General features: G+C 45.6%; 1 protein-coding gene across 1 annotated transcript in view; it reads left to right on the forward strand.

Annotated features, from left to right (window-relative positions):
• Positions 1-14,508, forward strand: part of SMYD3 (SET and MYND domain containing 3) — a 758,954-nt gene that overhangs the window by 651,834 nt on the left and 92,612 nt on the right. The gene's annotated exons all lie outside the window — the stretch shown is intronic.

A 14,508-nucleotide genomic window follows, 5' to 3' on the forward strand; every position in this document is an offset into this window, starting at 1 on the left:
GATTACTGCTTTGTGTGGAGGATTTCCAGCTGCTTCTCAACCATTGTGTAAAACCAAGTCTTATTTTATTCATTCCCCCTTGTTCATTCACTCATGCATTCATTCATCATTTGTAAAGTTCCTTCCACGTGTCAGGCACCGTGGGTGTATGGAAACTAATTAGATGCTGTCTCGATCTGGAGCAGATGATTACAATACGATGTGGCGCTTGCAATGACAAAGGCAGGCTCAGGGTGCTGGGGGAGCTGGAGAGGAATGCGGGCTCAGACCTAGCTTGAGAGGCTGTGTCATTGGCCTCTGCTGGTCCAGGTGAGGATGGCCATACGGGGCCCTTGGTCTGGCTGGCAGTAAATCCTGGTCCCTTCTCTTTCTCAGGATTTATGCTTTCGGTTGAATCATTTGTCTTCATAATTACCTTGTGAACCAGGGAGGACAGCAGGGAGACGGCCCTGCCTCAGCTTATCCTTGAATCAGGTGAAGGAACAATTGGTAATTGCTTCTTGACTGATCTCAGCTCCTTGAGACCAGAAGGCGTTTTGCCCTGAGACGTTTTTATAACTCAGAGCGGCTTTGAGGAGGGCGGTGTTGAGCTGCTGAGAGTTCGGTGCTGGTGGATGTTGCACCCTGATTTGCAGTGGGCTGAGAACATAATTCTAGAAGGTGAGACCGAGAGCAGCCCAAGGGGAAGGGCACGGAGACATGCGAACCATAATCTGAGGTTGGAATGGCTCAGTCTCTAGCACAGGGCAAGGTTGCTGATGGGAAGGTACCTTGAAAGCACCTGTGACCAGGAGCGATGGCAGAGGGAGAAGGTCCCTGGAGAACAGGGGGTCCATCCTGGGCAAATCTTTAATTTCCCAGCGTTGCAGACTGTGCAAATACCGTGTCAGTCCAAAGTGGTGAAGCAGAGGGAGAATACAGGACCAGACCTATGCAACGCAGGACAACGGGCAGAGAGAGGCTGTAAGTGAAGAGGGGCAGGTGGAAAAGTCAGAGCCCAGGGTACTTCCTGTTCCCGCTAGAGGGAGACTGTCAGGAGACATCTGGGAGAGGAAGTTCCCAGAGTCAACATAAGAACAGAAGTGAGTCCAGGGTCTAGGATATTTGTTCGGACTAATGGTAGGAAACCAGAAATGAGGTGCTTGGTCAGGAAGCCAGGTATGAGCCAGGAGCTTGGTGCCGAACCCGAAGATGGCAGAGGCTCCACCAGCCGGGTGGATGGCAGAGGTCCCTGGCCAGCCAGTGGCACCAGCCTGACCCTGAGCATGTTTTCTGGACTTCTGTAGGTGGTTTCCTCCACTGCCTGTGGGTGAACAGCTCTGGAATCCAGACTGTGAGTCAGCTTTAATCAAACGTATAAGGGATTGGCTTGAGGGCTGAGACTGTAGACTTTCCCATGAGCAGTGAAATGCCTGCTGAGTGTGATCAATCTTGTGGGTTCTCAGAAAATACGGATTGCATCCAAAGAGATAAGGCTTCATCTCTGAGCCTTAGTGTTGCAAAAAGAGGCAGGTCAGATGGTCGGCGTTACCTCTCTGAACTCCACAGCTTGCTATGAGAAGGCCAAACCACAGCCTCTGGGTGAGCGGATAGACTCCAGCCAAAAGACGCAGACTGAAAAATACCCTTCCTTCTCCAGGCCCCATCAGCAGCCGCTGGCTCTCTTTGCTAGCGCTGCACTGACTCTTCTGCCTTATCCTTCCTTTCCTTTTGACACCCAGACTGCCCTGCTCAGGCCACTCTGAAGCACAGAAACTTTAAATGGGTCCACCACATCCATAAAGAAGACCTCACACCTACAAGGGTGTCTGTTCTGCGTGTATTTTGCAACCTTCTCTTCCCCACGTCTACTAGGGCCTCTTTGAGGCACTAACTTACCCTTAAGTAACTGGCAGTTTGACTGACTTTAAAGTTAAACAAAGAGGCCTTTCTTGGAAGCGAGGCCAAGTCTTCTCCACCAGAATAGAGTCCATTATGTTTGGAAAACGTTTGGTTATATTTACATGGTGTTTGGCAGGTCACAGTCTCTCTGTAAATGAGTGCTCTGTTCTTACGCTGGGTGACAAATTTCCAAGCCTCCCTTGGCTTCTCTTCCCTGGAGTGTGTTGAGTTGCTTTTTGGTGGTATTTCAAGAAATCCAATCTGCATTGATCCACTTCACATGAGTGAGGTACGAATCATTTGCTTTTAAAGCTGTAGTTGAGGAAAAGGCTATAAATAAACCTGAACCAACAAAGTTAAGAGAAATGGGCAGGGTAGATGTTGTCATACTTTGCCTTTTTCCCCTTTAGCTCAGGCAGAGGTAAAAATAAGGAATGTATGCAGATAGGTCAGGTACCCTGCAAGGCCGTTAGCAATTTTAGAACAAAGGCAGGAGTGGAGAAGCTGGCTGTGGTTCTCACCTCTCACATGTGCACGAGGGAGTTCGCACTGGGTGCTCTCAGCCTCCGCGTCGGCTCCCTGCAGATGCTGGAGGTGGGCTTTTGCTGACCTTTAGCCAAGGTCACAGACAGTTAGCTAGACAGGAGTTACCAAGGGATGATTGCATTGCCATCTGCTGTAACAGTTTTACAATGTTAATATATTTTTTGCAACAACTAGATGGAGGTCAAGTCTTTCTTGATGCTTTGTCACTCCTGACCTTGGCTAAATTTTAATTGCTGACCTTAGAGGAGAAAGTGCTGCTATTCCATTTTTATCCAGATTATGGCCTTCAGCTCCCTTCTTGCTACTCTGTCATTTATTTTTACTCAATAGATTTTACTCAGTTTTTATGGTGCAGCTCAACATTAGGTCCTTCATGTTTCATAAAACAAGTTAGAAATCACATACAACGAAATGTATAATATTTAGTATTAGCCCATAGTATGTCTTCCGATAGCATCGGCATATATATGTGACTGTATATGCAAACTCATCTGTCCCTTAGCATTGCAAACATTAAGTGGAATGAAAATAATTTTAAAATACTTGATAAATTTTATTTAAAAGTTTAACTTAGTCTAATGTTAATTAGCCAGTTAGCAGTTCAGAACTTACGCATTTTCCTGTTAAAGATGGTTACAGATTATGGTGAGTTCCCCAGACTAACCCATGAAAGTCTACTCGGCCTTTGGTAGTACCAGTGTATGGACTCTAAATCCGCGCCCCCCCCCCCACCCCGCCGCCCTCCAACAAGGAGAGAAAAATACAAAATTGAACGCATTGTTTTAAAATTTTTGTGTGTCAAATACTAATTCAATTTGACTTTACTTTCGGAACTGGAGAGTGATAAGGAGATACAGAGGGCTTTTCCGGCTTTGTAGAGGACTCTCAGGACATTCACACATGTTGTGTTCATTTCTTTTATGAGATTAGCATATGCTTATAGGGAAGGACCATTTAAGAGGACAGAAAGGTAAAAATCAGCCTCATCTTCAAACTATTGGCCCACTCCTTAAAGACAGGCATGGCTAAAAGTTTCTTTCTGGAAATGTTCTGTGTGAGAGTGGCCAGTGTGAATATATTCCAGAGCCACATAGTCCTCAGTCTTAGCGTGGTGTCAGAGGATTGAAAATCAACAGTAATCCTAACCTTCGCCAGGGTCTCTCAGAAAACATGAACAGTGGCTCCATCATAATACACAGAATGTTTTCTTAAAGCTCCCGCTCCCCCTACCCCATTCCTTTTCTTCTGCTTTCCAAGTTATTCTTGACTCTCTACCCTTCAGAACTGTTCACGTGGGCTCTTCCACTTTCTCCTGCACTTCTGCCTTTTTCTTGCTTGTCTTGCTTGGGGAAAGACTCATTTGCAATAGGTTTTTAAAATATGCCTGCTAAGGTGGTGTATGGAGGAGTGCGGGTTAGAAAGAGAAAACGGAAGGGAAGCCAAGCCAAAGGTCCTCCTTAGTGTGGGGGGAAAATGAAGGAAGAAGAAAAAAAAAAAGGATAACTCTCTAGCCCATGTTCTGTCACTTTTTTCACTTTACAAGAGAGTGTAGATATCTGTCTAGATCAGCTCCAGAAATACGTGTCTGAACTTCTTCCAACACTGTTTCCACATATGTTTGCCATTTATTGTCTCTGATGAGATTTATAGAATTGTTTCACCTGATAAATGAATAACTGTTTTCTTCTCTGCTTCTCTTCTCTGCTTCTCTGCTTCTCCCTACATCAGCTCCACCTTATGCTTTTTAACAGATACATAGTATTTCATCTCATGGATAGACCATAATGTTTAGATCAGTCTCTTGTTTCCATTTATGTGTACCATGTCAAACAATGCCATGATTAATTGAATCCATAGGGTAAATCCATAGGAGAAATTCCTAAATGGTAACTTGCTACATCAAATTTAGGTCCCCCTGAACTTAAAATAAAAGTTATATTTATTTTAAATTTGGATAACCATTTCCAAATTGTACCTCCCCCACCACACACACCAAAATGTCACTCTTTCCTCAAGAAAATATGAGAAGATATGACACTGATTTCCAGTGTATCTGTTCTAAAGCCATTTCAAAACCTATTAGGGCCTTCATCTATTCCTTCATCAAAGCCCACATTATAGGGTAAGATTTGTTGATATTAATTATGTTGTCCATAAATTGTATTTTTGTGCTGGTGGGAATGACATTTTTGTGATGTACCTGGGGAAAAAAGGCAAAAGAACAAGAATGATGAAGAGACTTAAGTTGTGTTTGGAGAAAGAGGCAAGGGGGGTGGGCTATGAAATCTCCAAGGAGAAGAAAGCTGATAAGAGTGGGATTTCAGCTCAGATAGTTTTCTGTGCTTTGTTGTCAGGAAAAATGGGGGCAGGTGGAGACAATGGAAGTATAATGCAGCCGGTAGTTTGTGTACCCACCATGGTTACAAATCAGGGGTTTGCAACTGAGAAATTGCCAGTTAATTACATAGCAGCCCCATCAGTTTTTAATTTTGCAGGGTTTTTTTTTTTTCTCCTTTTTTTGAGAAGCTTTGCAAAATAGGTTGATGAACTATAAGATATCCTCATAACAGTACCTTCTACTGCTGTTTTCAAGCAGGCGTTTCTGAAGAACCCAGTTGTTCTTTTAAGGGTTTTTGTCAGTGTGACATTCTGGTACAGGAGCCTGCAGAGCTTTGCCGGGTACATGTTACAGGGGGAGGACCTGAGCGCGCCTTTGGTGCAGTCATGTGCCAGTGCTTGCTCGGGCCTGCCCTTCCCGATCCCTCATTCCAGGTGCGTGTTACCGTGGGAGGACCTGAGTGCGCGTTCGGTGCAGTCACATACCCAGCGCTTCCTTGGGCCTGCCCTTCCCGTCCCCGCGTCCCCCCCCAGGTGCGTGTCACCGTGGGGGGACCTGAGCGAGCGTGTGCGTGTTACCATGGGAGGACCTGAGCGCTTGTTCGGTGCAGTCACATACCCAGCGCTTGCGTGGGCCTGCCCCTCTGGATCCCGTATCTCTCCGTGTTGCTCAGATGTTGTTAGCTTGCTCTCTGAGGACGCTTGTGTCATTGTCTCTGACAACAAAGCTCATTCCTAGAGCGCAGGCAGGGTCCTTGGCTGTGTTGTATCTAGTTTAGAACCTTCCTAAGCCATGCTCATGGAGTAGGACCTAGAGAACAAATCAGAGCCAGTTCTCTCCCCAGAAGAGGAAATAAGTATCTGAACTTCATCCAGCATTCCACGTATGTTGTTTGCCATTCATTGTCTCTGATGAGATTTATAGAATTACTTCACCCGATAAATGAATAAATGTTTTCTTCTTCGCTTATTAATGTAAACAGTAATCTTTTAGCCACTTAATCATGTTTTCCATGCTTTAGTTTTCAATTAAAGTATCTTTAGTGGAAGACCCTCTATACACGATTTTGAGCTCTGTATGTGTGTGTTCATATGTGTGAAATACTGAATTATCTGGCATGCCTAATCAGGACCTCTTTCTGTTTGCTGTCCGTTCTGTAAGGTTTATTTCTTACTGGGACACTGGGGCAGTGATCACCTGCACAGTGATGGGGGAAGGAGCCGTCCAGACCCAAGCATTTTTTAAAACTTTTAAATATAAGCCTTTTAAATTTAATTCTGAAAGACTTTCTTAATTCAGAATCTAGGCATAAACTAATACAATGAGAAAGGAGGTGAAGGAGGGGAAAATGGAGAAAGAGGGAAGATGAAGAAGAAGGAAAAAAGATATGACAATGACCAGTAGATATTTATTACACCACTGACTTGCGCTTAGGCCTCATTACTTGTGTTTTACTTTTATGGATAACCCAGAGCTAATAGGACGGTTTAGGTAGGAGGATAACAGAGAACCTTATGACCAGTTTCTCTGGCTCTTCTTTTCTTGGAACAAGAGAAATGAGACCATCTCTGCTTCAACTATCTACTCCTCTAAAGTACCTTGACTTCCTTTAACCCTAACCACCTTGCTTGAGATGCCACCTGTACATTTGGGTAAAGACCTTCATTGCCCAGCTTTGTGGAGTGGTTCCAGCCCTGAACCTACTGGTTGTGTGAGAATGACCCAGCCTTGTAGTCTTACTTCTGGAAGAAAAATCTAGGACAATCTACATGGAACTGGCATAAGCTCTGGCCCTTCAACACCTCTGAAAAAGAGGAGGCAGGATGCCTTGGGCCTTCTCCTACTCCTGAATGTAGCAGCTCTTCTGACTCTTGCTGTTACCTCAGGCATTGGAACAAGTATTCCATGTGCTGACAGAGCTTTGGATGACAGCAGACAGGCTTAAGCGATCTGGCAGCTTCACATAGCACGCCTTCGTCTAGCTTGCCTATTTCCCATCTGTCTTAAGGATGAAACAAAATGATTGGGTGCTGCTGATGTATGTGGAGCCCCTACTGGGGAAGGGGAGGTGGCCCGTTCGTTGCTTCCAGCACGTGCTGTGCATGGCAGAACAGGCACACAGCCTGTGCTCTCCGTCACCTCCTGGCCGTACATCTCTATAGCGTTTGTCACTCCTGGCTACTAGAGGCCACTACTCAACCATCTTTCAGAGGACCCCATCTTCTGTTTCACTCTGGATGGCATTGCCAGAATCCACTACTGAGCTTTATTCTGGTAACTCTTCCTGTAGCAAGAGTGCTAGATGTAGTCCACATCCACTTTCAGACAAGAGAATTGAGAAGCTGCTTGTTCCTTCCCCGTCCCCATTATGAGCTCCAGTGTGCAGCTGTCGTCCTGCCCCAAGTCTATGTGTGTCTTTCCACATCAGCGCTGGCAGGTGTGGGGCTTTGGGAAATGAGATATCTGTAGGAACCTCAATCTTATTTGTGTGCAAGAAGTCGAATGTGGCCTTTAGATATGCCTTGTCCGGTAGGAGACAGAGCAAGAGATATCATGTGGACTGCAGAAGCCTGCCCATCTTCTCTACCTGATTCTCAGCTTACTGTGTGGCCTCCTGGATGCATAGATCATGGTTGATTTGAATGGGCGCATCTCACGTTCCTGGGTCAGGCACTTACTCATTTTTTTCACCAAAAATATTTATGGAGACCTACTTACATATATGCACTGTGGCAGACACAACAGGCAATACGAAGTCCTCGTTCTGGTGGAGCCTTCAACAGCCAGCTGAGGGGCACCTGTGAGCAGCTCCAGAACACCAGGCCTTTGAGAAGCTGAGGAGGAATTGCTGGACCAGCTCAGGCCTGGCCAGTGACAGACAAGGTTTTTAGAGTGCTGGAGTACGAGGCCATTCAGTGGATCAAGTACTTACCTCTCTTGGAGGTCCCTGATTGATTTTCAGGATTTCATTCATCATTCTACTACTTTAAAGTCTCATGTAGAGAGGTTGGTGCCTCTGATTGCCCGAAGCCCTCCCTAATGCGTTCTTGGAGCTGAAACCCCCTTTTAGTTCCACGTTGTCATCCTGTGAGCTGAAAGGGTACCCAGAAGCCAGGGCCAGCATGCTCAGGCCTTGGAGCGACTGGGGTAAAGCTGGAGGCTGTGCTCATGACCAGCTTGGTGGGTGCTAGTTGGCCACCCGAGGAAGCCTTCTCCCAGAAGCCAGCAGTCCAGGGGACACTGATGGGGGAATATCATCATTTGACATGACTTGGTTTATGCCGCTATTTTAGGATAGCCTCATTTCCTTTTTCCTTTTTATTTCATTTTTTTGAGACACAGAGTCTTGCTCTGTTGTCCAGGCTGGAGTGTAGTGGTGCAAACACTGCTTACTGCCGTGTTGACCTCCTGGGCTCAAGCGTTCCTCCCACCCCAGCCTCTCGAGTACATGAAGGGGGAACCACAGGCACACACCCTGACAACAAGCTAATTTAATTTTTTTTTTTTTTTTTTTTTTTGTAGAGGCAGGATCTTGTGATGTTGCCCAGGCTAGTCTTGAACTCCTGGGCCCAAGTGATCCTCCCACCTTGGCCTCCCAAAGTGCTGAGATTACAGGTGTGAGCCACTGAACCCAGCCTGGGATAGCCTTAGAATCAAACTGAAACTCTCACCTACCTTTACTGTGAAATAATGTGTAAAATAGAGGTTCTACCCTAAGAGATGATCTGCCTAAAACACTTTTGGGTTCTTTATACCCAGTTACAGTTGACCAAGTGATTATCAACACAAATTGTGCAGTGGCATTTCTGAGAGCCCCAGCACTGTCTGAGGTGGTGCTGAGAAAGCCTGTAATACGAAGTTAGGTGGCTTGACCTCTGGCCAGGGTGACCTGTGACAGCATGATTCCACTTGAATTTCTCATTTCCGCCCCTCCTTTGCCTCCCATCCTTATCTGGGACAGGATATCAATTCCTTTTTTCCCCCCAAACCCCAAGTTATACATAATTTCCACCCATTTGTACACTCTTCCCTGGCTCTTGAGCCCTCAGGCTATGCCAGGACCCAGGAAACCCATACCTTTTCTCTGTCATCATCAAGACAGCGAATAGGCCGGGCACAGTGGCTCACCCTTGTAATCCCAGCACTTTGGGAGGCCAAGGCAGGCAGATTGCTGGAGTCCAGGAGTTCAAGACCAGCCTGGGCAACACGGTGAAACCCCATCTCTACTAAAAATGTGAAGATTAGCTGGGAGTGGTGGCATGTACCTGTAGTCCCAGCCACCAGGGAGGATAAGGTGAAAGGATCGCTTGAGTCTGGGAGGTCAAGGCTGCAGTGAGCCGTGATCACACCATTGCACTCTAGCCTGGGTGACTGAATGAGACCCTGTCTCAAAAAAAAAAAAAAAAAAAAAAAAGTAAATAGCAGAGCTCCTAATTTCAAATCAGTAGTGATAATCCTGCACTATTGCCACCTTAGAGAGGCCCAAGTTCTGGTAAGAAGTACAATGATCAACACTGGGTTCTGGAGAAGTTTCCTAAGTGCCACCTGACTCCCCTTTTGGTCCATACAACACAGAACTCATCTCTGCTGGAAGTTGGAAGATCTGCCCCCCCCAAACCCTCTCAAGGTAACTGGAGGTCTTCAAACCTTGATTTTAAAGCACTATGTAAAATATCCTCATGATGCCACTTTCCTCCATTTGACCTTCACCAAAATCCTGCTCTTTCTGATAATCCAGTCCCCTCCTTTAACACTCAAGCTCCCAGTCAAGAACCATGTGCTAAGGGGAGCTGCTGGATTTCCTGTGACAGCATGAGTTCCTAGCTTGCACTTAGTCTACTGGGAAAAGTTCAGACCACGAAGGAGCCACTAGAATCTACTTTGTACCTTTGGATAACTTCCTAGTGAAAGTTTTTCTCCAACCTGGAGGGACCCCAGTCCTGTGCCTCCTTGGTAGCAGTATCTAAGGAAAACAGAAGTTCCTAGCTGTAGCTTTCACTCAGCCCACAGATGCTCATGGTCCTAAAAGCCTTCCTGAACTCTAATGTTTTAGGTACTAATTCCAGGGTCTGTCTTGAGAATCCATTTGTTTTTCTGTCCTGCCTGTCCCCCTTGGAGAGCTTTCATTGTGGCTTATATACTTTCTCTCTGCTCACTGTCTACGTTTTACATTCTCCTCTGCTGCTCCTCCCTACTTGCAACAAGGATACCTGTTTGCCTTTACTCCAAAATCCCCTACCTGTGGACCAACCCCACTTATTCCCAGTCTACCTTCCTTGGCTCTTGAGCCGCCAACCCAGGCCAGGACATAAGAAATACCTTTTGTGGGCCTGGCACATTGGCTCACACCTGTAATCCCAGCACTTTGGGAGGCTAAGGTGGGAGGATAACTTGAGCCCAGGAGTTCAAGACAGACCTGGGTGACACAGCGAGACTTCATCTCAACTAAACATGAAAAAGGTAGATGGGTATGATGGTGGTAGGCACCTGTAGTCCCAGCTGTTTGAGAGGCTGAGGCAGGAGGATCCCTTGAGTCCAGGAGTTCAAGGCTGCAGGGAACCACCACATGCTCCAAATTGGGGTAAGAGTCAGTCCCTGTCTCTTAACAATAACAAAAAAGCCAGTCATGGTGACTCATGCCTGTAGGCTTAGCACTTGGGGAGGCCAAGGTGGGCAGATCACTTGAGCCCAGGACTGGGACCAGCCTGGGCAACATTATGAAACCCCATCTCTACCAAAAAAAATACACACACACACACACACACAGAGAGACAGAAAAAATATCCAGGCATGATGGCTCAAGCCTATAGTTTCAGCTAACTCCGGGAGGCTGAGGTGGAAGGATCGTTCGAGCCCGTGGAGGTCAAGGCTATAGTGAACCATGTTCATACCACTGTATTCCAGCCTGAGCAACAGCGTGAGACCCTGTCTCCAAAAAAAAAAAGAAAAAGAAAAAAAAAGAAAGACAGAGTTTTTGTTGCATTTGCCTGACTTTCAGTATAAACAACGTCCTTGTGGAACAGGATGGAAGCCACACTGTACTCCTGGCGCTCGGTCACCTGAACAGGGAACATTTGTTTGCGTTCACCAGTGTGTATGAGCAATGTATATGGTCTGAGAAATTGTCTTTAGGCTTCCTACGTTGTGAAAGCGTTTCCAGAATAAGAACATTTTCCATTGTAGTTCAGTTTTTTTTAAAACTTGAACAAGCCATCACTGAGCACTTTGACTTTCCTGATAGAAAATCTTCAGTTTCTTATTACAACAAATTGTACTCTAAGCAGCAGGATGTCAAATCCTAGGGAATCTTTTGGGATGCATTGAATTTCTCCTGTTGAATCAATCTCTTGCTTGGCTGCCCCTGCAGCTACCAAGCTGCTGTCTTTTCTTTTTCTCACCTCGTGGAAGAGAAAGTAGGAAAAAAAAATCCCACTTCCCCTGTAGGCAGCCAAAAGAAAATCAGGTGGGCCTGAAAAATGGGTAATGATGGATAAAATTTTGAATGCCTCAAACACATTCAAACCCATTTTAATTTTATATAAAGGACACACTTCATAATTTGTTCTAAAAATATGATCAGCACACTTACATGCTATTTGTGTATTTTCAGTAAAGTTCATATGGAGTTTTCAGAAATTCCCTAAGGATAGATGGATGGGACTTCAGTTCCATTGCAAAACTAAAACTAATTTGTCAAACCTCATAATATTTGATCGCTTGTGGAGAATGGTGATGTCATTTATAATGAGCAGTAAGAGGTCCTTGAAAGAAATAAAAAGTGGGGTATAAATGACCCCCAAAATTACTGTTATTTAGAGCAAGGAAAGTATCTTCTGGGCTGGTTAGTATAGAGCTCTTGAGTTCGTGAGATAGGATGGAAAAATGTGTACTATTCTTATTGTTAGATGTATTAAGAGAAATGGCCCAGCCAGGTTCTGGGGAACTGAAGTAGCAAGAGTGGCCAGCTGTAGCCTTTGAACAGGGAGAGAGCAGGGGCTTGGGAGCAGTGAGGGGAGTGGAGACAGTGCCCTGCTCTGCAAAGAGGGAAGCAGATAATGGAAATTGCTCTTGCCGCATGAAGGACACCAATCACATTAATGCTGCCCTTTAGTCTGAAAGAGGAACAGATCTGCTCTCACCTGTAATTGGAAATAGCCTCATAATGTCCTCCCAATGTAAGATAAACTGGAGTCAACAATCATAAAAGCATCTGCCAGCTGTTGGTTAGCAGCATCTTTCCAGGGGAGTAGGTGAAAGGACTTTAAGGACTCTACCTTTCAACTTTTTAAACTGAAAAGTAATTGCTGTTATTAAGAGGCTACTGTGGACCAATCAACTTGCTTGTCCTTCTAATCCTCACAGCCAGAGTAAGAAGGATGTTAACCTGTCTTGTCCTCTGTGCCAGAGGCTGAGGCTGAGACTTAGTAACTTGCCCACTCCATGGCAGAGCCAAGGTTCAAAGTCAGGCCAAGGATTCATTTATTTTATTTTGGCTGTAATTTTTTAAAAGCATTTGAGTCAGCCTGAACCCAGATTGGCTTTGTTAGAAAGGTACAAACTATTACTACACTGCAGAGGGCTCCAGTGGTCTTTCCACTACACCATTCTGTTTTCCTACCGTATGACTCTATGATGATAATTTTAATACAAGGAACAGAAATCCACCTGAGAGTAACTTCACGCAGAGTAGAATCTGCTGCCTACTCAACTGCACGGCCAGCCGCAGGTCACTGTGACGGAATTCAGGGATGCAGTCTGGGCCATCAGACTGATGTCCGGCTCGTTTGCTTTCTTGTTCTTGCAATTCTGTCTTTCCTCTCCCTCCTCCTTTCCCTTCCTAGATGCTGTCCTCATTCTTGCTCACAGTCTTGTCCACAGTATGGTGAGACACATGGCTTCCAGCAGCTTCTTCCCCCTACCCCGTTCATGTTCTGTTAGCCGTGTAACAAAAGAAAAAGTTCTGTTCCCTCCAGCTCCAGATTTAAAGACGATGTATTTGGGATGGATGGCTTTGGCCTTAGTGGCTCTCATGCCTACCCCTGCCTGGACCGGGGGAGATGAGGTGCTGGCAGCCCTGCCAATAAGACAGGTTTGGAATGGGACAGACGTTCTTGAAAAGCTAGGAGGGTGGGTGAGCTCTGGACAAATCAGAAGAATAGATGTCCACTGTACTATTCCACGCAGAAATAGTCTAATAAAAATTTCAGATAGAAAAAACTCGAAGAGGGTAAAGAGAATCCAGTAAAAAGACTCTAATACATGAGAAAGAAGGAAGCAGCAGCTCTCTGCCATTATGTTACATACTGCGGATAGCGCTTTGCAAGAGCAGGTTCTTGGAATTTCCAAGGGAACACCAGGACCCACTTGGACTAGACCACAAACCAGCCGTTTAGGAGGAAGTCTGAGAGCTGGTAAAGGAAAAGATGGATCTCTAGAAGGCAGCTAAGGTCCTACCTGGAGCAGAGAAGTCATGTCAGGACCTGATGTACCCGATGGCAGTGTGTGACATACTCCCTGGAGGTTCTCCAGTTCCCCTATGTGCTGTCTCCTTCTGGCAACAGGCTTTAAGTAATACAGCCAGAATGCTATACAATGTAGCGTTTACTTTGGAAATGCTACGAAAAGCGTACACCTTGATATCAGCAAGGCATTTGATAGTGTCTCCTGGTACATTTCCTATAGATGGAAAAATATGAACTAGTGAGGTTAATTTAAACCTTTTAAATAGCTATTTCTGAACCATAGTCATTCACAGATTGATGGACCCCTTTGGGGAGATATGCAGTGGGATATATGCCTCAAAGCTCAGGTTGGTTTTTGGTCCTAAGTCACCATTTTCATCAAAGACTTCGTGAGAAGAACACGTAGAAGTCATGGATGTCAAATACGGAAGGGATTCAAAGCAGAGAAGACTCTTCTGGAGAGCTGAACCAAAGTTGAAATGAATTCCTTACTCAGAAACATTTGGCCACAGAATGAGTAGGGGTACAGGGAAAAGTCTTCCTTTGGAAATGAAATTCAGTAATAGGCTGGAGACATTTTTCTAGTGTTTTGTAGTAGAATATTTTTGTTGTTCCAGTAACATTAATTTCTGCGTTCTTTCTTACTATGACTTCAAATGGGTCCTAGACGTGTGGTGTGTGTGTGATTGACCAGAGGCAGGCTGTCTGTGATTGGCTAAAGCGAGAAAAATCGTGTTTCCTTGGTCAGGTGACCCGTGTTAGACAGATGGCTTCATGTTGCAGCCAGCGATGGTCATCCATTCTTGGCCTTTCATTTGAGCCATTAAGAAAGAAGGCTTCAGGCTGGGCGCGGTGGCTCAAGCCTGTAATCCCAGCACTTTGGGAGGCCAAGACGGGCAGATCACGAGGTCAGGAGATCAAGACCATCCTGGCCAACACGGTGAAATCCCGTCTCTACTAAAAAATACAAAAAACTAGTGGGGCGAGGTGGCGGCGCCTGTAGTCCCAGCTACTCGGGAGGCTGAGGCAGGAGAATGGCATGAACCCGGGAGGCGGAGCTTGCAGTGAGCTGAGATCCGGCCACTGCACTCCAGCCTGGGCGACAGAGCGAGACTCCGTCTCAAATAAAAAAAAGAAAGAACGCTTCTCCTTAACTACTGCTCACAACTGAGGAAGCACAGAGCCCTAGGCCTGCAGGCCGTTAGGCTTCTTGGGACTAAAAGAGAGAGATCAGAAGAAAAATAAAAAGAAACCAAGGAAGTAGAGGTAAGAAATGGAAAG

The sequence above is a fragment of the Piliocolobus tephrosceles genome, chromosome 1, assembly GCF_002776525.5.
Source record: "Piliocolobus tephrosceles isolate RC106 chromosome 1, ASM277652v3, whole genome shotgun sequence".
Lineage (NCBI taxonomy): Eukaryota > Metazoa > Chordata > Mammalia > Primates > Cercopithecidae > Piliocolobus > Piliocolobus tephrosceles.